Source organism: Biomphalaria glabrata, chromosome 7 (assembly GCF_947242115.1).
Source record: "Biomphalaria glabrata chromosome 7, xgBioGlab47.1, whole genome shotgun sequence".
Classification (NCBI taxonomy): domain Eukaryota; kingdom Metazoa; phylum Mollusca; class Gastropoda; family Planorbidae; genus Biomphalaria; species Biomphalaria glabrata.
The window spans coordinates 10,747,598-10,772,270 of NC_074717.1; the positions used below are offsets into that span (position 1 = coordinate 10,747,598).

Below are 24,673 nucleotides of genomic sequence, written 5' to 3' on the forward strand. Positions count from 1 at the left end.
CAGAAAATGTACTCAAAATCGGCGAACGGGTACCATTTAAAAATAGAGCTGACCTTTCGGACAAAAATTGCATTTTCCACGTGACCATGGATTTCTAGCACGTGGCCTGCTTGCGGTGCCACCGGTTAATATTACCCAAAGTGTTTCACTGCGAGAGTTAGCCAGCGAAACGTGATGCCCTTAGCATTACAAATAAACAAATTTTATGCCGTTGCTGCCACTGATATGGCTATTAATAGATTTTCTCCTATTAATCAAGTGTTGCTTCCCTTTGACCACACCGCAACCAAACAAACAAACAAAATACATGTGCGCAATAAAACAGCAAACAACAACGTCCCAGGTGCAGGTAGGACTCAGCCAGCCAATCTTCCCTTTTTTAACATGAAGACGACATAACTACCGGACAAGCCGCTAAATGGACAAGGTCCAGCCGCTACTTCAAAGGAGCCTCGTTCAATCGGCACAGACAGACAGGCTGCCAAGTCGCTTGGTGACCTTAAAGCATCATCCCTACCTGTCCGCGAGTTCGAACAGGGACACTTTTTTTCCGCCTTCGGACAGAATTGCCAACACCCGTCCAAATTTGAAAATGGAGAACCTTCCTTTGCTGTGCCAAGCTGTGCTGTGCCGTGCTTTTAGCGAAGCGTAAAGGGGGTGAAAAATTTTACCCCACAAAAAAAAAAAAAAAATTTAGAAAATTTTTTTTAAAAAAATCAAATTTGGTCTAGAAAATATTTTTCACGAACAGACTATTTAAGTAGCTTCCACAGGTATGGTATGGCCCTATTCTTTAAAGAGTTTTAATACATTTGATTTATATAAATTAATGTTCAGGAACATTTTGCGCCCATGTCATTCTTAGTCTGGACCTACATTGATACACTGACCTTGAGAATCGTTTGCAGGCATTGCGCGAGAAAATTGTGAATAGCCGAGTATTGAGGTGGGTGAACGTGGGGCTAGCTAGCTATTTAAAAAAAAAAAAAAAGAAAGTAACTGAAAGAAAAAAAAAAAGAGAAAGAAATGAAAGATATAAAAATACTGCTACTTACGTATGATCAGCTAGCTCGTCGCAGGCAGCCATTTGAAGTTCGTAGTAAATCCACTGTTCACAACTGATGAGTATGAATGTTATTTTTATAATCCACAGAATTTACACAGTAGCTTTCAAAGAGGTTTGCGACAATCGCAATAACATTTTCATCTGTTCTTGAATCAATACACTGAATAAAAAATACATAAACATTTGAATAAAGGAAAAAATAAAATAAATAAAAAATCATAGCTAGCCCAATATAAACTTTATATAAATATATGTATAAATAAATTGCTAAATAATAAATAAAGCATATAGATTTACAATGAATAGAAAGACAAGAAATTACTATTATAACTGCCATTATTAAAAATTATTATTGTTTTTATTATTATTATTATTATTATAAGTATTGTTATTAAAAATTATTATAAGTATTATTATTAAAAATTATTATAAGTATTATTATAATCATCATTATAAATATTAAAATTGAAACAATTATTATTATTATAACAATAAGTATAACTATTTTTTATAATAATAATAATAATAATAATAATAATAATAATGATAATAATAATGATAATGATGACAATAATTGTAATTATAATTACAACGGTAATACTTATTGTTATTATAATTATAATGAAAATAATTATTATAATGACAATTATAATAGAAATAATAATTAGAGTAATTAGCATGACAGATTGTGCTACAAGGGAGAATATTGCTACACAAGTGTAGAAGGAAGGAAGCAAGGAAGCAAGGAAGGAAGAAAAAGAGAACTAGGAGTGAAAGGAGATAGGCTGAACTACCAATCGTACCATTTATTGAAATTGAGTTGGGCCATTCCCGGAAGGACTGCAATACCGGGTCGACCCGTGGCGAGAGCGGAGCAAGCCCCGGACATCTCGCCTAGTTCCAAAAATCAGTTTAATATCGTAGTGACTCAATGAGCCACGTATCAGATATTAAGCTGATAAGAACAGATACTACACTTTGATCTTAGCCAAAAGGTCGAGAAGCGATACAGGGGATATGGTCAAAATGCGGCACTCTCGCCAGAAAATGTACTCAAAATCGGCGAACGGGTACCATTTAAAAATAGAGCTGACCTTTCGGACAAAAATTGCATTTTCCACGTGACCATGGATTTCTAGCACGTGGCCTGCTTGCGGTGCCACCGGTTAATATTACCCAAAGTGTTTCACTGCGAGAGTTAGCCAGCGAAACGTGATGCCCTTAGCATTACAAATAAACAAATTTTATGCCGTTGCTGCCACTGATATGGCTATTAATAGATTTTCTCCTATTAATCAAGTGTTGCTTCCCTTTGACCACACCGCAACCAAACAAACAAACAAAATACATGTGCGCAATAAAACAGCAAACAACAACGTCCCAGGTGCAGGTAGGACTCAGCCAGCCAATCTTCCCTTTTTTAACATGAAGACGACATAACTACCGGACAAGCCGCTAAATGGACAAGGTCCAGCCGCTACTTCAAAGGAGCCTCGTTCAATCGGCACAGACAGACAGGCTGCCAAGTCGCTTGGTGACCTTAAAGCATCATCCCTACCTGTCCGCGAGTTCGAACAGGGACACTTTTTTTCCGCCTTCGGACAGAATTGCCAACACCCGTCCAAATTTGAAAATGGAGAACCTTCCTTTGCTGTGCCAAGCTGTGCTGTGCCGTGCTTTTAGCGAAGCGTAAAGGGGGTGAAAAATTTTACCCCACAAAAAAAAAAAAAAAATTTAGAAAATTTTTTTTAAAAAAATCAAATTTGGTCTAGAAAATATTTTTCACGAACAGACTATTTAAGTAGCTTCCACAGGTATGGTATGGCCCTATTCTTTAAAGAGTTTTAATACATTTGATTTATATAAATTAATGTTCAGGAACATTTTGCGCCCATGTCATTCTTAGTCTGGACCTACATTGATACACTGACCTTGAGAATCGTTTGCAGGCATTGCGCGAGAAAATTGTGAATAGCCGAGTATTGAGGTGGGTGAACGTGGGGCTAGCTAGCTATTTAAAAAAAAAAAAAAAGAAAGTAACTGAAAGAAAAAAAAAAAGAGAAAGAAATGAAAGATATAAAAATACTGCTACTTACGTATGATCAGCTAGCTCGTCGCAGGCAGCCATTTGAAGTTCGTAGTAAATCCACTGTTCACAACTGATGAGTATGAATGTTATTTTTATAATCCACAGAATTTACACAGTAGCTTTCAAAGAGGTTTGCGACAATCGCAATAACATTTTCATCTGTTCTTGAATCAATACACTGAATAAAAAATACATAAACATTTGAATAAAGGAAAAAATAAAATAAATAAAAAATCATAGCTAGCCCAATATAAACTTTATATAAATATATGTATAAATAAATTGCTAAATAATAAATAAAGCATATAGATTTACAATGAATAGAAAGACAAGAAATTACTATTATAACTGCCATTATTAAAAATTATTATTGTTTTTATTATTATTATTATTATTATAAGTATTGTTATTAAAAATTATTATAAGTATTATTATTAAAAATTATTATAAGTATTATTATAATCATCATTATAAATATTAAAATTGAAACAATTATTATTATTATAACAATAAGTATAACTATTTTTTATAATAATAATAATAATAATAATAATAATAATAATGATAATAATAATGATAATGATGACAATAATTGTAATTATAATTACAACGGTAATACTTATTGTTATTATAATTATAATGAAAATAATTATTATAATGACAATTATAATAGAAATAATAATTAGAGTAATTAGCATGACAGATTGTGCTACAAGGGAGAATATTGCTACACAAGTGTAGAAGGAAGGAAGCAAGGAAGCAAGGAAGGAAGAAAAAGAGAACTAGGAGTGAAAGGAGATAGGCTGAACTACCAATCGTACCATTTATTGAAATTGAGTTGGGCCATTCCCGGAAGGACTGCAATACCGGGTCGACCCGTGGCGAGAGCGGAGCAAGCCCCGGACATCTCGCCTAGTTCCAAAAATCAGTTTAATATCGTAGTGACTCAATGAGCCACGTATCAGATATTAAGCTGATAAGAACAGATACTACACTTTGATCTTAGCCAAAAGGCCGAGAAGCGATACAGGGGATATGGTCAAAATGCGGCACTCTCGCCAGAAAATGTACTCAAAATCGGCGAACGGGTACCATTTAAAAATAGAGCTGACCTTTCGGACAAAAATTGCATTTTCCACGTGACCATGGATTTCTAGCACGTGGCCTGCTTGCGGTGCCACCGGTTAATATTACCCAAAGTGTTTCACTGCGAGAGTTAGCCAGCGAAACGTGATGCCCTTAGCATTACAAATAAACAAATTTTATGCCGTTGCTGCCACTGATATGGCTATTAATAGATTTTCTCCTATTAATCAAGTGTTGCTTCCCTTTGACCACACCGCAACCAAACAAACAAACAAAATACATGTGCGCAATAAAACAGCAAACAACAACGTCCCAGGTGCAGGTAGGACTCAGCCAGCCAATCTTCCCTTTTTTAACATGAAGACGACATAACTACCGGACAAGCCGCTAAATGGACAAGGTCCAGCCGCTACTTCAAAGGAGCCTCGTTCAATCGGCACAGACAGACAGGCTGCCAAGTCGCTTGGTGACCTTAAAGCATCATCCCTACCTGTCCGCGAGTTCGAACAGGGACACTTTTTTTCCGCCTTCGGACAGAATTGCCAACACCCGTCCAAATTTGAAAATGGAGAACCTTCCTTTGCTGTGCCAAGCTGTGCTGTGCCGTGCTTTTAGCGAAGCGTAAAGGGGGTGAAAAATTTTACCCCACAAAAAAAAAAAAAAAATTTAGAAAATTTTTTTTAAAAAAATCAAATTTGGTCTAGAAAATATTTTTCACGAACAGACTATTTAAGTAGCTTCCACAGGTATGGTATGGCCCTATTCTTTAAAGAGTTTTAATACATTTGATTTATATAAATTAATGTTCAGGAACATTTTGCGCCCATGTCATTCTTAGTCTGGACCTACATTGATACACTGACCTTGAGAATCGTTTGCAGGCATTGCGCGAGAAAATTGTGAATAGCCGAGTATTGAGGTGGGTGAACGTGGGGCTAGCTAGCTATTTAAAAAAAAAAAAAAAGAAAGTAACTGAAAGAAAAAAAAAAAGAGAAAGAAATGAAAGATATAAAAATACTGCTACTTACGTATGATCAGCTAGCTCGTCGCAGGCAGCCATTTGAAGTTCGTAGTAAATCCACTGTTCACAACTGATGAGTATGAATGTTATTTTTATAATCCACAGAATTTACACAGTAGCTTTCAAAGAGGTTTGCGACAATCGCAATAACATTTTCATCTGTTCTTGAATCAATACACTGAATAAAAAATACATAAACATTTGAATAAAGGAAAAAATAAAATAAATAAAAAATCATAGCTAGCCCAATATAAACTTTATATAAATATATGTATAAATAAATTGCTAAATAATAAATAAAGCATATAGATTTACAATGAATAGAAAGACAAGAAATTACTATTATAACTGCCATTATTAAAAATTATTATTGTTTTTATTATTATTATTATTATTATAAGTATTGTTATTAAAAATTATTATAAGTATTATTATTAAAAATTATTATAAGTATTATTATAATCATCATTATAAATATTAAAATTGAAACAATTATTATTATTATAACAATAAGTATAACTATTTTTTATAATAATAATAATAATAATAATAATAATAATAATGATAATAATAATGATAATGATGACAATAATTGTAATTATAATTACAACGGTAATACTTATTGTTATTATAATTATAATGAAAATAATTATTATAATGACAATTATAATAGAAATAATAATTAGAGTAATTAGCATGACAGATTGTGCTACAAGGGAGAATATTGCTACACAAGTGTAGAAGGAAGGAAGCAAGGAAGCAAGGAAGGAAGAAAAAGAGAACTAGGAGTGAAAGGAGATAGGCTGAACTACCAATCGTACCATTTATTGAAATTGAGTTGGGCCATTCCCGGAAGGACTGCAATACCGGGTCGACCCGTGGCGAGAGCGGAGCAAGCCCCGGACATCTCGCCTAGTTCCAAAAATCAGTTTAATATCGTAGTGACTCAATGAGCCACGTATCAGATATTAAGCTGATAAGAACAGATACTACTTTTTTTTTTTTTTTTTTTTTTTTTTTTTTTTTTTATTTTTTTTTTTTTTTTTTTTTTTTTTTTTTTTTTTTTTTTTTTTTTTTTTTTTTTTTTTTTTTTTTTTTTTTTTTTTTTTTTTTTAGGAAACCTCAGCTTTTTAGCCTTGACTTCAGTTGTCTAGCTATTTACATCCTAGGAATCCTTGGGCTATTGCCTCTTTTCTTTGCCTCTTTTTTGGGCGTTGCCTCTTTTTTGGGCTCTTGGCCTCTTTATCGGGCTTTTTTTTTTTTTTTTTTTTTTTTTTTTTTTTTTTATTCAAAAAGGAAAAAACACATGACATATTATTTTATACTAATAATAATAACACATGAAATATTTCATAAAAGGCAAATTTTTCATGAAGGCAAGTATAGTTTCAGAAAACACACTCTAGGGTTTCTAGCGTGATCAGTGAGTAGGCTGCATCAAAGGGTCCAATTAGAAACAGGTGTAACATTTTATTGAGTACTAATTATAGTTTTGATAATATATATATATCCACATATGTTGCATACCTCAACATTTAGAAGGCGTGTACAAATATTATCAATATGTTTTAAGAGTTAACTTCAAAAACAAGGGTTAGGGGGGAACAAGCTTTTCATCGTTCCTTCCTTTGACAATTTTTTGGTTGCCTCCCTTGAGACTTGGAAACTTGCTTCCTCGTCATCAAGGTGGCAATCGTGTCTGGTAGAGTCAAGGGTCGGGATGTTTTTGCCTGCGAAGAAATTTTCTGTGATTTACTTTTTGTCACAGAGGTCTACTGATCAAGCAATTTAATTGACAAATGTACATTTTGCATCTGTGCTTTAGAGTGACACTGTCCTAGTTGACTTAATTATAAATTTAATGTCTGTGTAGTGGCCTGAAACTAGGAAACAGATGTTAGGTTATTTATTAAAAAACATTATTGCTAGATACCAATTTCAAAATTTGCATAATATTGGAAAGGTTGTCAGTAAGCTAAATTATCATATATTTAGTACAAAGCGGGAAAAAGTTCAACCCCATCAGGGGCGGCAGGAGCGAAGATCATAAAGAATTGTGTCTTTTCCCTTAGCCTTCTGTTGGGAATGTTACTGTTATCTTTTGTTAATGAAATGGAAGACGACTCAAAAAATTCTTTGGTGGTCAGTCTGTTTCTTTTTTTTTTACTTCCCTTGGGGCGAAGCGCTGGTTGCCTTATTTCTCCTTATGCTTAGTATTGTAGTTTTGTTTACATTGTCTGAGTTTCTCCTTCGTTTTTTTTTTTGTAGTGGTATAAATTCTTCTGGAATAATTGGAGTCTCTTGTCGTTGCTGTGAGATTTCGATTTGCGGCAGCGGTGTGCTACTGGGGTGCTCCTTTTTTAAGAGGAGGGCCGTCAGTATTTGTGAGTTTGTTTGGTGGGCGCACTAGCAGTGGGGTCTTATTCTGGGTGTTTTGGTTGATCCAGGTGCCTCCGTTTTAATTGAATACACAATAGTTGGATTGTTAGTAATTGTAGTGTATTACTTCTAGATACATGGTTAATCTTACATTAAATAGAAAGGATTGTTTAGAATGTGTATACTCATTCACACCCACATGTATACACACATGCGTACTTGTATATTTCTTTCCCTTTAAGTTAATGGACACTTTGGATATGTTTATTTAGTACTATATTGATTTACATTTTTGCTCAATAATTTTTCTAAAAATGTGTTCCAGTATAACTTTATTGCATCTTTTATCATGGTGGACAACTTGTAAATAGGTGTTCCAGACCAGGTTTCTGTATTCAGCTAATATAATTACATTTATATCTTTCAGTCTTTTATTTATGGCTTTGGGTAGTTTGTTTAAGAAGATAGCCATATTTACATTAACATTGGTCTGACTGTTTGCATCAATGATTTCTGTAAGGGTCTTTTTTGTTGTCTCAAACATCACACATTCACTAAATAGGTGTTTCTCTGGGTTTGAGCTTTCTTTTTTACATATTTCACAAGTGTACCTGGACTCCGTTGTGTTAGAGAGTTTTCTTTTGATTGGGGTCATCCCGTAAATCAGCCTGTAGGCCACCTCCCTCGCTTTGGGTGTTATGATTTTGTTGTGTGAGTGTGTGAATGTGTCTGTATGTGTGTTGGCTTGTACCCCTAGCTCCCTTCCCCACTTTATTCTGGTTCCTAGGTTTTCTTTTAGTTTTTCCCTAAGTGCTGTGTAGATATCTTTGGATGTGTGGTGTATCAAGCTTTCGTTGTTTTGTAAGTGTCTAGCTAGTGATCTATAAAAGGGGTGAGTGTGTGTGCCAAAGAAATGGGGCGTGTTGTTTTGGATGGGGAGAATTTTGTTCAGCTTCAGGCCGAAATAGTACAAGGTCAAGGGAAAGTTTTCAGGGGACCTAACTACTTTTCCTATATATTTTAACCTTTGCACTTTGATTTTTGTTTTGATGTCTTGTAGGTTAATCCCCCCGTCTCTTTTGTCTTGAACTAGTGTGTTATGTTTTATGTTGGTGATTGTATTTTTAAAAATGAATTTTCTAATTATTTTGTTTATTTTATCTATAAAGTTGGGAGGTGGCTCTACGGCGTTTGCAAGGTACAAAATTTTGGGTATTATCAGGTTATTGACCAAGATGGCTCTTCCAAAAATGGTAGAGGAAGTGTGCAGAAAAAGCTTTATTATATTTTTGGCTTTGTCTATGATGGAGTCCCATTGTCTCGTCACGTATTGTGTCGGGTCTCTGGTCCACACGATGCCACATATTTTTGTTTCTGTCTCTATTTTTAGTCCATGGGTTTCTTCCGCGGGGGCCTCCCACCTCCCCAAGGACATGATTGAAGATTTTGAAAAATTTATTTTGGACCCGCTCGCCTTCCCGAAAAGTGTAAATTTCTCTATCATTTTTTTAACGTCTTTTTGTGAAGTGGGGAACAGGGTAGTGTCGTCTGCGTATGCTTTTATTTTAACTGATGGATTGGGGCCTGGGATTTTTATACCTATTATTTCCTTGTCTAATCTTATGCTTTCTAACAGGGGTTCCAGGCAGAGGGCGTATAGGAAGGGGGACAGGGGACACCCTTGCCTGACCGATCTTTCTATGGGGATCTTATCGCTAAGGTTTTGATTTATAATTAATTGGCTTGTGGCATCTGTGTAAACCAGTCTAATGTATTGTGTTAGTGTCTTGTCTATGTTAGTTTTGTCTAGTATTTTAAACAGGTATTCGTGATCTATTCTGTCGAAAGCTTTTTCTTGGTCAACGGACATGAGGGCTGCCTTTAAGTCTTTGTCTCTGCAGTAGTAATTAATGTCTCTTAGGAAATGATTTAGCTCGTCAATATTTTTGTCGGGGTTACTACAGTATTGGTCTTGTCCTATTAGAAGGGGGATTTGGGGTTTGAGTCTAAGGAAGATCATTTTGGTCAAAAGTTTGTAGTCTACGTTTAAGAGGGAGATTGGTCTGAAGTCGCTAGGGGAGTTATTATTTTCAGTTTTTTTGGGTAGTAGGGTAATGTATGCGAGGTTGAAATCTTGGGGTATCTGTCCTGTTTGTAACATGTCTTTGTACAGTGTTATCAGTAACGGTCCTATTTGGGGGAGGAAGGCTTTGTAAAATTCGTATGTTAAACCGTCTGGGCCTGGAGATTTGTCGCTTTGTGTCGTGTCTAGGGCAGCCCCCAGTTCCGCTAGCGTGAAGGGTTCGTCTGCGATCTCCTTGTCTATTGTCTTTACTTTGTCCAAAAGGAGGGACTGTGCGTCTGCTGATGTCGGTTCTTTCCTATATATTCCTCTAAAATGGTTCGAGATTATTTTATTTATCTTTTGTTGGTCTTGTGTTTCTTTCCCGTCAATGTCTTTAATTGTTGTTATTGTCTTGTCTTTCTGTACGTTTTGTTCTGCCGTTAAGTATAGTTTATTGGGTGATTCTGTTAGGTTTGGGTGTTTGCATCGGATCTCTGCCCCTTTGTATTTGTGTTTGTGTATGTATTCTAACTGTCCTTCCAGTTCTGTTTTGTCAATGTCGTCCGTTGTTGTTTGTAGTCTGTTTTTTAGTCTTGTCTCCTCTTCTTTGATTTTTTGGTTTTTGACTCTTGCCAATACTATTACTTGCTGTTTTATTGATTTTTTTAAAAGGGGCCACATTTGTATAATTTGTCCGTCATTCTTCTCCTCCCCTATGCAAATATTTATCATTTCTGTAATTGATTTTTGGATGTACGGGTCATCGATTAGGCTTTTGTTAAATTTCCAAATTTGTCCTTGTTTCTTTGCCTCCCCCCTTTCGCCTCCTATTTCCACTAAAACCCCTTTATGGTCTGTGTAAGTCAGTGTCTCGTCTAAGTGTCTTATTTTGTTAATTTTTATGTCGTTTGGCGTGTAGAATCGGTCAAGTCTTGTCTCCACTGGGTGTGAGTTGTGTTTAAGTGTAGTTTCTCTTCCCTCTGGGTACGTTGTTCTATACGCATCCTTTATTCGGAGTTGACATTTGGTTTCTCCCAAGTAGTCATTCGTCTGAGGGGGTGGACCCTGCGTGTTTGTGTGCTTTCTGTCTAAATGTGTTTCTATGTAGTTGAAGTCTCCCCCCAATATTATTTGTTCTCCCACGTGTTTGCTGAGTAGCTCTTCACTCAGAGTTTCGAAAAACAGCGGTCTTTCTCCACTCTGAGCTGGAGCGTAGATGTTTACTAAAGTGTATGCGTGTTTTTGTGATTCTACCTTAACTATGACTAGCCTGCCGTTATTATCTGTGTGTGTGTGTGTTACTTTGAATTTGTTGGATGTCTGTAAAATAGCTACCCCTCTTGCTTTCCTACCTAAGCTAAAGTACCCACCCGCAAATCCCATGTCTGAGGTGCTTTTGGTTGCTTGGTATCTCGTGTGTGTGTTAGTTTCTTGAATGTAGATGAAATCTGTTTTGTAGGTGTTGGCTAAGTGTACTAGATATTTGTGTTTGTTATTTAGGCTTCGAATATTTAGGGAGAGAATTGTAATGTCTGCCATGTCTGCGTGTAGGTGGATTGTTGTGTGTGCGTGTTTGTGTCCTAACGTCTTCTATGAGTGTGCGTGTGTGTTGATCTCCTATTTACTATACCTTGTGTGTTATGAGCTGGAGTGCGTGCTGGGGTCCTCCCCCTCATCTATGACCAGTTGGGTTGGGGAGTCAGGGAAATCTATCTCTTTCTTCCCTTCCTTTTTTCCCTTGTTGTCCTCTTTCGCCTCCAAGTCCCCGCATGGGTCGTCGGACGAAGAAGAGGAGGAGGTTGATAGCGCCCTTTTTCTTTTTATTTTTGTCGGGGAATTAGGCTCTGACCTTATCCTCCCTTCAGGTTTTAGTTTCTTGTGGGAGTTTGTCCCTCCTGCACTATTTCTCCTTTCCCCTTTTGTTGGGGACGTGGGGGGTGTTTTTCCCTTCTTACTTCCTTCCTGACCCTGTGGAGGTGTCTCTTTTTTTTTTCCCACCACTGTAAACCCTTCCTCGTCTGCCCTCTCTTCTGCACTTTTTTTGCTGCTAACTCCCTTCAGGGCCGTTGCGTATGTTGTTTTTGGGGGGTCTTGGGATTTCTCCCCTTCTTTTTTGTTCCCTCTGGGAGTGGTTTTGGTCGGGCACTGGTTTGACCAGTGGTCTTCCCTCTGGCAGTGCCAGCACTGCTGCCTCCTGCCCGGAGTTGTAACCAAAACCTTATAGGTTCTTGGATCGTCCTGGTACCTTAGTTGTATATAGTGGGGTAGCTCCACGCCCTTTCTGGGTTTTACCCAGCTCACCCACTTGTCTGTCCCTTCTATTTTCTGAATCTCAACTTTTGAACCTTCCTCCGCCATGCTCCCCACTATCTCTTCCATTTTGGCTTTGGATATGCTGGGGGACACCCAGTGGAGGGTGATTTTAATTTTCTCCTCGTCCAATGTGGTTACTTCCACCTTGAACGTTTCTTCTTTGCCGAAAACCCGCCCTAGGATCCTCCCCCTCACCACGGGTGAGGAGACTCCCAGAAACCAAAGGTACGGGTTTTCAAAACGGTACAGGGGACCCACCTCCTCCGGCCTGAGCCCCAAGGCGGCGACGATGGACGCCATTGAGGCCCTGACTGCCCCCTGTCCGGACAGTTTGAGCAGCAAGGTTCCTGGAGGGTGGACGAGGCCTCCCTCCAGGTCTTGGCGCTCAATCAAAAATGTCTTAACAGACATGTTAGTAAACAAAAGGTGTTAGAAAAAAAGGTGAAACACAAAATGAATAATAAAAAGGGGTTGTGCTCCTTGCACAGGAAAAAAAAAACACTTAAAATCCAAACGAATCAAAAACACAATGAAGAGTAAGAATATAACACATCCAACGATGAACATATAAAATGAACTTGAAAAAAATCCTGGAAAAAATTTTGGAACAGATGCTACACTTTGATCTTAGAAAAAAGAACGAGAAGCGATACAGGGGATATGGTCAAAATGCGGCACTCTCGCCAGAAAATGTACTCAAAATCGGCGAACGGGTACCATTTAAAAATAGAGCTGACCTTTCGGACAAAAATTGCATTTTCCACGTGACCATGGATTTCTAGCACGTGGCCTGCTTGCGGTGCCACCGGTTAATATTACCCAAAGTGTTTCACTGCGAGAGTTAGCCAGCGAAACGTGATGCCCTTAGCATTACAAATAAACAAATTTTATGCCGTTGCTGCCACTGATATGGCTATTAATAGATTTTCTCCTATTAATCAAGTGTTGCTTCCCTTTGACCACACCGCAACCAAACAAACAAACAAAATACATGTGCGCAATAAAACAGCAAACAACAACGTCCCAGGTGCAGGTAGGACTCAGCCAGCCAATCTTCCCTTTTTTAACATGAAGACGACATAACTACCGGACAAGCCGCTAAATGGACAAGGTCCAGCCGCTACTTCAAAGGAGCCTCGTTCAATCGGCACAGACAGACAGGCTGCCAAGTCGCTTGGTGACCTTAAAGCATCATCCCTACCTGTCCGCGAGTTCGAACAGGGACACTTTTTTTCCGCCTTCGGACAGAATTGCCAACACCCGTCCAAATTTGAAAATGGAGAACCTTCCTTTGCTGTGCCAAGCTGTGCTGTGCCGTGCTTTTAGCGAAGCGTAAAGGGGGTGAAAAATTTTACCCCACAAAAAAAAAAAAAAAATTTAGAAAATTTTTTTTAAAAAAATCAAATTTGGTCTAGAAAATATTTTTCACGAACAGACTATTTAAGTAGCTTCCACAGGTATGGTATGGCCCTATTCTTTAAAGAGTTTTAATACATTTGATTTATATAAATTAATGTTCAGGAACATTTTGCGCCCATGTCATTCTTAGTCTGGACCTACATTGATACACTGACCTTGAGAATCGTTTGCAGGCATTGCGCGAGAAAATTGTGAATAGCCGAGTATTGAGGTGGGTGAACGTGGGGCTAGCTAGCTATTTAAAAAAAAAAAAAAAGAAAGTAACTGAAAGAAAAAAAAAAAGAGAAAGAAATGAAAGATATAAAAATACTGCTACTTACGTATGATCAGCTAGCTCGTCGCAGGCAGCCATTTGAAGTTCGTAGTAAATCCACTGTTCACAACTGATGAGTATGAATGTTATTTTTATAATCCACAGAATTTACACAGTAGCTTTCAAAGAGGTTTGCGACAATCGCAATAACATTTTCATCTGTTCTTGAATCAATACACTGAATAAAAAATACATAAACATTTGAATAAAGGAAAAAATAAAATAAATAAAAAATCATAGCTAGCCCAATATAAACTTTATATAAATATATGTATAAATAAATTGCTAAATAATAAATAAAGCATATAGATTTACAATGAATAGAAAGACAAGAAATTACTATTATAACTGCCATTATTAAAAATTATTATTGTTTTTATTATTATTATTATTATTATAAGTATTGTTATTAAAAATTATTATAAGTATTATTATTAAAAATTATTATAAGTATTATTATAATCATCATTATAAATATTAAAATTGAAACAATTATTATTATTATAACAATAAGTATAACTATTTTTTATAATAATAATAATAATAATAATAATAATAATAATGATAATAATAATGATAATGATGACAATAATTGTAATTATAATTACAACGGTAATACTTATTGTTATTATAATTATAATGAAAATAATTATTATAATGACAATTATAATAGAAATAATAATTAGAGTAATTAGCATGACAGATTGTGCTACAAGGGAGAATATTGCTACACAAGTGTAGAAGGAAGGAAGCAAGGAAGCAAGGAAGGAAGAAAAAGAGAACTAGGAGTGAAAGGAGATAGGCTGAACTACCAATCGTACCATTTATTGAAATTGAGTTGGGCCATTCCCGGAAGGACTGCAATACCGGGTCGACCCGTGGCGAGAGCGGAGCAAGCCCCGGACATCTCGCCTAGTTCCAAAAATCAGTTTAATATCGTAGTGACTCAATGAGCCACGTATCAGATATTAAGCTGATAAGAACAGATACTACACTTTGATCTTAGCCAAAAGGCCGAGAAGCGATACAGGGGATATGGTCAAAATGCGGCACTCTCGCCAGAAAATGTACTCAAAATCGGCGAACGGGTACCATTTAAAAATAGAGCTGACCTTTCGGACAAAAATTGCATTTTCCACGTGACCATGGATTTCTAGCACGTGGCCTGCTTGCGGTGCCACCGGTTAATATTACCCAAAGTGTTTCACTGCGAGAGTTAGCCAGCGAAACGTGATGCCCTTAGCATTACAAATAAACAAATTTTATGCCGTTGCTGCCACTGATATGGCTATTAATAGATTTTCTCCTATTAATCAAGTGTTGCTTCCCTTTGACCACACCGCAACCAAACAAACAAACAAAATACATGTGCGCAATAAAACAGCAAACAACAACGTCCCAGGTGCAGGTAGGACTCAGCCAGCCAATCTTCCCTTTTTTAACATGAAGACGACATAACTACCGGACAAGCCGCTAAATGGACAAGGTCCAGCCGCTACTTCAAAGGAGCCTCGTTCAATCGGCACAGACAGACAGGCTGCCAAGTCGCTTGGTGACCTTAAAGCATCATCCCTACCTGTCCGCGAGTTCGAACAGGGACACTTTTTTTCCGCCTTCGGACAGAATTGCCAACACCCGTCCAAATTTGAAAATGGAGAACCTTCCTTTGCTGTGCCAAGCTGTGCTGTGCCGTGCTTTTAGCGAAGCGTAAAGGGGGTGAAAAATTTTACCCCACAAAAAAAAAAAAAAAATTTAGAAAATTTTTTTTAAAAAAATCAAATTTGGTCTAGAAAATATTTTTCACGAACAGACTATTTAAGTAGCTTCCACAGGTATGGTATGGCCCTATTCTTTAAAGAGTTTTAATACATTTGATTTATATAAATTAATGTTCAGGAACATTTTGCGCCCATGTCATTCTTAGTCTGGACCTACATTGATACACTGACCTTGAGAATCGTTTGCAGGCATTGCGCGAGAAAATTGTGAATAGCCGAGTATTGAGGTGGGTGAACGTGGGGCTAGCTAGCTATTTAAAAAAAAAAAAAAAGAAAGTAACTGAAAGAAAAAAAAAAAGAGAAAGAAATGAAAGATATAAAAATACTGCTACTTACGTATGATCAGCTAGCTCGTCGCAGGCAGCCATTTGAAGTTCGTAGTAAATCCACTGTTCACAACTGATGAGTATGAATGTTATTTTTATAATCCACAGAATTTACACAGTAGCTTTCAAAGAGGTTTGCGACAATCGCAATAACATTTTCATCTGTTCTTGAATCAATACACTGAATAAAAAATACATAAACATTTGAATAAAGGAAAAAATAAAATAAATAAAAAATCATAGCTAGCCCAATATAAACTTTATATAAATATATGTATAAATAAATTGCTAAATAATAAATAAAGCATATAGATTTACAATGAATAGAAAGACAAGAAATTACTATTATAACTGCCATTATTAAAAATTATTATTGTTTTTATTATTATTATTATTATTATAAGTATTGTTATTAAAAATTATTATAAGTATTATTATTAAAAATTATTATAAGTATTATTATAATCATCATTATAAATATTAAAATTGAAACAATTATTATTATTATAACAATAAGTATAACTATTTTTTATAATAATAATAATAATAATAATAATAATAATAATGATAATAATAATGATAATGATGACAATAATTGTAATTATAATTACAACGGTAATACTTATTGTTATTATAATTATAATGAAAATAATTATTATAATGACAATTATAATAGAAATAATAATTAGAGTAATTAGCATGACAGATTGTGCTACAAGGGAGAATATTGCTACACAAGTGTAGAAGGAAGGAAGCAAGGAAGCAAGGAAGGAAGAAAAAGAGAACTAGGAGTGAAAGGAGATAGGCTGAACTACCAATCGTACCATTTATTGAAATTGAGTTGGGCCATTCCCGGAAGGACTGCAATACCGGGTCGACCCGTGGCGAGAGCGGAGCAAGCCCCGGACATCTCGCCTAGTTCCAAAAATCAGTTTAATATCGTAGTGACTCAATGAGCCACGTATCAGATATTAAGCTGATAAGAACAGATACTACACTTTGATCTTAGCCAAAAGGCCGAGAAGCGATACAGGGGATATGGTCAAAATGCGGCACTCTCGCCAGAAAATGTACTCAAAATCGGCGAACGGGTACCATTTAAAAATAGAGCTGACCTTTCGGACAAAAATTGCATTTTCCACGTGACCATGGATTTCTAGCACGTGGCCTGCTTGCGGTGCCACCGGTTAATATTACCCAAAGTGTTTCACTGCGAGAGTTAGCCAGCGAAACGTGATGCCCTTAGCATTACAAATAAACAAATTTTATGCCGTTGCTGCCACTGATATGGCTATTAATAGATTTTCTCCTATTAATCAAGTGTTGCTTCCCTTTGACCACACCGCAACCAAACAAACAAACAAAATACATGTGCGCAATAAAACAGCAAACAACAACGTCCCAGGTGCAGGTAGGACTCAGCCAGCCAATCTTCCCTTTTTTAACATGAAGACGACATAACTACCGGACAAGCCGCTAAATGGACAAGGTCCAGCCGCTACTTCAAAGGAGCCTCGTTCAATCGGCACAGACAGACAGGCTGCCAAGTCGCTTGGTGACCTTAAAGCATCATCCCTACCTGTCCGCGAGTTCGAACAGGGACACTTTTTTTCCGCCTTCGGACAGAATTGCCAACACCCGTCCAAATTTGAAAATGGAGAACCTTCCTTTGCTGTGCCAAGCTGTGCTGTGCCGTGCTTTTAGCGAAGCGTAAAGGGGGTGAAAAATTTTACCCCACAAAAAAAAAAAAAAAATTTAGAAAATTTTTTTTAAAAAAATCAAATTTGGTCTAGAAAATATTTTTCACGAACAGACTATTTAAGTAGCTTCCACAGGTATGGTATGGCCCTATTCTTTAAAGAGTTTTAATACATTTGATTTATATAAATTAATGTTCAGGAACATTTTGCGCCCATGTCATTCTTAGTCTGGACCTACATTGATACACTGACCTTGAGAATCGTTTGCAGGCATTGCGCGAGAAAATTGTGAATAGCCGAGTATTGAGGTGGGTGAACGTGGGGCTAGCTAGCTATTTAAAAAAAAAAAAAAAGAAAGTAACTGAAAGAAAAAAAAAAAGAGAAAGAAATGAAAGATATAAAAATACTGCTACTTACGTATGATCAGCTAGCTCGTCGCAGGCAGCCATTTGAAGTTCGTAGTAAATCCACTGTTCACAACTGATGAGTATGAATGTTATTTTTATAATCCACAGAATTTACACAGTAGCTTTCAAAGAGGTTTGCGACAATCGCAATAACATTTTCATCTGTTCTTGAATCAATACACTGAATAAAAAATACATAAACATTTGAATAAAGGAAAAAATAAAATAAATAAAAAATCATAGCTAGCCCAATATAAACTTTATATAAATATATGTATAAATAAATTGCTAAATAATAAATAAAGCATATAGATTTACAATGAATAGAAAGACAAGAAATTACTATTATAACTGCCATTATTAAAAATTATTATTGTTTTTATTATTATTATTATTATTATAAGTATTGTTATTAAAAATTATTATAAGTATTATTATTAAAAATTATTATAAGTATTATTATAATCATCATTATAAATATTAAAATTGAAACAATTATTATTATTATAACAATAAGTATAACTATTTTTTATAATAATAATAATAATAATAATAATAATAATAATGATAATAATAATGATAATGATGACAATAATTGTAATTATAATTACAACGGTAATACTTATTGTTATTATAATTATAATGAAAATAATTATTATAATGACAATTATAATAGAAATAATAATTAGAGTAATTAGCATGACAGATTGTGCTACAAGGGAGAATATTGCTACACAAGTGTAGAAGGAAGGAAGCAAGGAAGCAAGGAAGGAAGAAAAAGAGAACTAGGAGTGAAAGGAGATAGGCTGAACTACCAATCGTACCATTTATTGAAATTGAGTTGGGCCATTCCCGGAAGGACTGCAATACCGGGTCGACCCGTGGCGAGAGCGGAGCAAGCCCCGGACATCTCGCCTAGTTCCAAAAATCAGTTTAATATCGTAGTGACTCAATGAGCCACGTATCAGATATTAAGCTGATAAGAACAGATACTACACTTTGATCTTAGCCAAAAGGCCGAGAAGCGATACAGGGGATATGGTCAAAATGCGGCACTCTCGCCAGAAAATGTACTCAAAATCGGCGAACGGGTACCATTTAAAAATAGAGCTGACCTTTCGGACAAAAATTGCATTTTCCACGTGACCATGGATTTCTAGCACGTGGCCTGCTTGCGGTGCCACCGGTTAATATTACCCAAAGTGTTTCACTGCGAGAGTTAGCCAGCGAAACGTGATGCCCTTAGCATTACAAATAAACAAATTTTATGCCGTTGCTGCCACTGATATGGCTATTAATAGATTTTCTCCTATTAATCAAGTGTTGCTTCCCTTTGACCACACCGCAACCAAACAAACAAACAAAATACATGTGCGCAATAAAACAGCAAACAACAACGTCCCAGGTGCAGGTAGGACTCAGCCAGCCAATCTTCCCTTTTTTAACATGAAGACGACATAACTACCGGACAAGCCGCTAAATGGACAAGGTCCAGCCGCTACTTCAAAGGAGCCTCGTTCAATCGGCACAGACAGACAGGCTGCCAAGTCGCTTGGTGACCTTAAAGCATCATCCCTACCTGTCCGCGAGTTCGAACAGGGACACTTTTTTTCCGCCTTCGGACAGAATTGCCAACACCCGTCCAAATTTGAAAATGGAGAACCTTCCTTTGCTGTGCCAAGCTGTGCTGTGCCGTGCTTTTAGCGAAGCGTAAAGGGGGTGAAAAATTTTACCCCACAAAAAAAAAAAAAAAATTTAGAAAATTTTTTTTAAAAAAATCAAATTTGGTCTAGAAAATATTTTTCACGAACAGACTATTTAAGTAGCTTCCACAGGTATGGTATGGCCCTATTCTTTAAAGAGTTTTAATACATTTGATTTATATAAATTAATGTTCAGGAACATTTTGCGCCCATGTCATTCTTAGTCTGGACCTACATTGATACACTGACCTTGAGAATCGTTTGCAGGCATTGCGCGAGAAAATTGTGAATAGCCGAGTATTGAGGTGGGTGAACGTGGGGCTAGCTAGCTATTTAAAAAAAAAAAAAAAGAAAGTAACTGAAAGAAAAAAAAAAAGAGAAAGAAATGAAAGATATAAAAATACTGCTACTTACGTATGATCAGCTAGCTCGTCGCAGGCAGCCATTTGAAGTTCGTAGTAAATCCACTGTTCACAACTGATGAGTATGAATGTTATTTTTATAATCCACAGAATTTACACAGTAGCTTTCAAAGAGGTTTGCGACAATCGCAATAACATTTTCATCTGTTCTTGAATCAATACACTGAATAAAAAATACATAAACATTTGAATAAAGGAAAAAATAAAATAAATAAAAAATCATAGCTAGCCCAATATAAACTTTATATAAATATATGTATAAATAAATTGCTAAATAATAAATAAAGCATATAGATTTACAATGAATAGAAAGACAAGAAATTACTATTATAACTGCCATTATTAAAAATTATTATTGTTTTTATTATTATTATTATTATTATAAGTATTGTTATTAAAAATTATTATAAGTATTATTATTAAAAATTATTATAAGTATTATTATAATCATCATTATAAATATTAAAATTGAAACAATTATTATTATTATAACAATAAGTATAACTATTTTTTATAATAATAATAATAATAATAATAATAATAATAATGATAATAATAATGATAATGATGACAATAATTGTAATTATAATTACAACGGTAATACTTATTGTTATTATAATTATAATGAAAATAATTATTATAATGACAATTATAATAGAAATAATAATTAGAGTAATTAGCATGACAGATTGTGCTACAAGGGAGAATATTGCTACACAAGTGTAGAAGGAAGGAAGCAAGGAAGCAAGGAAGGAAGAAAAAGAGAACTAGGAGTGAAAGGAGATAGGCTGAACTACCAATCGTACCATTTATTGAAATTGAGTTGGGCCATTCCCGGAAGGACTGCAATACCGGGTCGACCCGTGGCGAGAGCGGAGCAAGCCCCGGACATCTCGCCTAGTTCCAAAAATCAGTTTAATATCGTAGTGACTCAATGAGCCACGTATCAGATATTAAGCTGATAAGAACAGATACTACACTTTGATCTTAGCCAAAAGGCCGAGAAGCGATACAGGGGATATGGTCAAAATGCGGCACTCTCGCCAGAAAATGTACTCAAAATCGGCGAACGGGTACCATTTAAAAATAGAGCTGACCTTTCGGACAAAAATTGCATTTTCCACGTGACCATGGATTTCTAGCACGTGGCCTGCTTGCGGTGCCACCGGTTAATATTACCCAAAGTGTTTCACTGCGAGAGTTAGCCAGCGAAACGTGATGCCCTTAGCATTACAAATAAACAAATTTTATGCCGTTGCTGCCACTGATATGGCTATTAATAGATTTTCTCCTATTAATCAAGTGTTGCTTCCCTTTGACCACACCGCAACCAAACAAACAAACAAAATACATGTGCGCAATAAAACAGCAAACAACAACGTCCCAGGTGCAGGTAGGACTCAGCCAGCCAATCTTCCCTTTTTTAACATGAAGACGACATAACTACCGGACAAGCCGCTAAATGGACAAGGTCCAGCCGCTACTTCAAAGGAGCCTCGTTCAATCGGCACAGACAGACAGGCTGCCAAGTCGCTTGGTGACCTTAAAGCATCATCCCTACCTGTCCGCGAGTTCGAACAGGGACACTTTTTTTCCGCCTTCGGACAGAATTGCCAACACCCGTCCAAATTTGAAAATGGAGAACCTTCCTTTGCTGTGCCAAGCTGTGCTGTGCCGTGCTTTTAGCGAAGCGTAAAGGGGGTGAAAAATTTTACCCCACAAAAAAAAAAAAAAAATTTAGAAAATTTTTTTTAAAAAAATCAAATTTGGTCTAGAAAATATTTTTCACGAACAGACTATTTAAGTAGCTTCCACAGGTATGGTATGGCCCTATTCTTTAAAGAGTTTTAATACATTTGATTTATATAAATTAATGTTCAGGAACATTTTGCGCCCATGTCATTCTTAGTCTGGACCTACATTGATACACTGACCTTGAGAATCGTTTGCAGGCATTGCGCGAGAAAATTGTGAATAGCCGAGTATTGAGGTGGGTGAACGTGGGGCTAGCTAGCTATTTAAAAAAAAAAAAAAAGAAAGTAACTGAAAGAAAAAAAAAAAGAGAAAGAAATGAAAGATATAAAAATACTGCTACTTACGTATGATCAGCTAGCTCGTCGCAGGCAGCCATTTGAAGTTCGTAGTAAATCCACTGTTCACAACTGATGAGTATGAATGTTATTTTTATAATCCACAGAATTTACACAGTAGCTTTCAAAGAGGTTTGCGACAATCGCAATAACATTTTCATCTGTTCTTGAATCAATACACTGAATAAAAAATACATAAACATTTGAATAAAGGAAAAAATAAAATAAATAAAAAATCATAGCTAGCCCAATATAAACTTTATATAAATATATGTATAAATAAATTGCTAAATAATAAATAAAGCATATAGATTTACAATGAATAGAAAGACAAGAAATTACTATTATAACTGCCATTATTAAAAATTATTATTGTTTTTATTATTATTATTATTATTATAAGTATTGTTATTAAAAATTATTATAAGTATTATTATTAAAAATTATTATAAGTATTATTATAATCATCATTATAAATATTAAAATTGAAACAATTATTATTATTATAACAATAAGTATAACTATTTTTTATAATAATAATAATAATAATAATAATAATAATAATGATAATAATAATGATAATGATGACAATAATTGTAATTATAATTACAACGGTAATACTTATTGTTATTATAATTATAATGAAAATAATTATTATAATGACAATTATAATAGAAATAATAATTAGAGTAATTAGCATGACAGATTGTGCTACAAGGGAGAATATTGCTACACAAGTGTAGAAGGAAGGAAGCAAGGAAGCAAGGAAGGAAGAAAAAGAGAACTAGGAGTGAAAGGAGATAGGCTGAACTACCAATCGTACCATTTATTGAAATTGAGTTGGGCCATTCCCGGAAGGACTGCAATACCGGGTCGACCCGTGGCGAGAGCGGAGCAAGCCCCGGACATCTCGCCTAGTTCCAAAAATCAGTTTAATATCGTAGTGACTCAATGAGCCACGTATCAGATATTAAGCTGATAAGAACAGATACTACACTTTGATCTTAGCCAAAAGGCCGAGAAGCGATACAGGGGATATGGTCAAAATGCGGCACTCTCGCCAGAAAATGTACTCAAAATCGGCGAACGGGTACCATTTAAAAATAGAGCTGACCTTTCGGACAAAAATTGCATTTTCCACGTGACCATGGATTTCTAGCACGTGGCCTGCTTGCGGTGCCACCGGTTAATATTACCCAAAGTGTTTCACTGCGAGAGTTAGCCAGCGAAACGTGATGCCCTTAGCATTACAAATAAACAAATTTTATGCCGTTGCTGCCACTGATATGGCTATTAATAGATTTTCTCCTATTAATCAAGTGTTGCTTCCCTTTGACCACACCGCAACCAAACAAACAAACAAAATACATGTGCGCAATAAAACAGCAAACAACAACGTCCCAGGTGCAGGTAGGACTCAGCCAGCCAATCTTCCCTTTTTTAACATGAAGACGACATAACTACCGGACAAGCCGCTAAATGGACAAGGTCCAGCCGCTACTTCAAAGGAGCCTCGTTCAATCGGCACAGACAGACAGGCTGCCAAGTCGCTTGGTGACCTTAAAGCATCATCCCTACCTGTCCGCGAGTTCGAACAGGGACACTTTTTTTCCGCCTTCGGACAGAATTGCCAACACCCGTCCAAATTTGAAAATGGAGAACCTTCCTTTGCTGTGCCAAGCTGTGCTGTGCCGTGCTTTTAGCGAAGCGTAAAGGGGGTGAAAAATTTTACCCCACAAAAAAAAAAAAAAAATTTAGAAAATTTTTTTTAAAAAAATCAAATTTGGTCTAGAAAATATTTTTCACGAACAGACTATTTAAGTAGCTTCCACAGGTATGGTATGGCCCTATTCTTTAAAGAGTTTTAATACATTTGATTTATATAAATTAATGTTCAGGAACATTTTGCGCCCATGTCATTCTTAGTCTGGACCTACATTGATACACTGACCTTGAGAATCGTTTGCAGGCATTGCGCGAGAAAATTGTGAATAGCCGAGTATTGAGGTGGGTGAACGTGGGGCTAGCTAGCTATTTAAAAAAAAAAAAAAAGAAAGTAACTGAAAGAAAAAAAAAAAGAGAAAGAAATGAAAGATATAAAAATACTGCTACTTACGTATGATCAGCTAGCTCGTCGCAGGCAGCCATTTGAAGTTCGTAGTAAATCCACTGTTCACAACTGATGAGTATGAATGTTATTTTTATAATCCACAGAATTTACACAGTAGCTTTCAAAGAGGTTTGCGACAATCGCAATAACATTTTCATCTGTTCTTGAATCAATACACTGAATAAAAAATACATAAACATTTGAATAAAGGAAAAAATAAAATAAATAAAAAATCATAGCTAGCCCAATATAAACTTTATATAAATATATGTATAAATAAATTGCTAAATAATAAATAAAGCATATAGATTTACAATGAATAGAAAGACAAGAAATTACTATTATAACTGCCATTATTAAAAATTATTATTGTTTTTATTATTATT

At 35.7% G+C, this 24,673-nt stretch overlaps 7 non-coding genes and 1 pseudogene across 7 annotated transcripts; all 8 read right to left on the minus strand.

Annotated features, from left to right (window-relative positions):
- Positions 1-1,881: 1,881 nt before the first annotated feature.
- On the minus strand, positions 1,882-2,074 carry LOC129927549 (U2 spliceosomal RNA). The gene has a single exon (XR_008779155.1). It is a non-coding gene; the product is annotated as a U2 spliceosomal RNA (small nuclear RNA).
- Positions 2,075-3,988: 1,914 nt separating this feature from the next.
- LOC129927541 (U2 spliceosomal RNA) lies at positions 3,989-4,181 on the minus strand. Its single transcript, XR_008779147.1, has one exon. It is a non-coding gene; the product is annotated as a U2 spliceosomal RNA (small nuclear RNA).
- Positions 4,182-6,095: 1,914 nt separating this feature from the next.
- On the minus strand, positions 6,096-6,269 carry LOC129927557 (U2 spliceosomal RNA; annotated as a pseudogene).
- Positions 6,270-14,584: 8,315 nt separating this feature from the next.
- On the minus strand, positions 14,585-14,777 carry LOC129927542 (U2 spliceosomal RNA). The gene has a single exon (XR_008779148.1). It is a non-coding gene; the product is annotated as a U2 spliceosomal RNA (small nuclear RNA).
- Positions 14,778-16,691: 1,914 nt separating this feature from the next.
- LOC129927543 (U2 spliceosomal RNA) lies at positions 16,692-16,884 on the minus strand. The gene has a single exon (XR_008779149.1). It is a non-coding gene; the product is annotated as a U2 spliceosomal RNA (small nuclear RNA).
- A 1,914-nt stretch (positions 16,885-18,798) lies between these two features.
- LOC129927544 (U2 spliceosomal RNA) lies at positions 18,799-18,991 on the minus strand. Its single transcript, XR_008779150.1, has one exon. It is a non-coding gene; the product is annotated as a U2 spliceosomal RNA (small nuclear RNA).
- A 1,914-nt stretch (positions 18,992-20,905) lies between these two features.
- LOC129927545 (U2 spliceosomal RNA) lies at positions 20,906-21,098 on the minus strand. The gene has a single exon (XR_008779151.1). It is a non-coding gene; the product is annotated as a U2 spliceosomal RNA (small nuclear RNA).
- Positions 21,099-23,012: 1,914 nt separating this feature from the next.
- On the minus strand, positions 23,013-23,205 carry LOC129927546 (U2 spliceosomal RNA). The gene has a single exon (XR_008779152.1). It is a non-coding gene; the product is annotated as a U2 spliceosomal RNA (small nuclear RNA).
- Between the last annotated feature and the right edge of the window lie 1,468 nt (positions 23,206-24,673).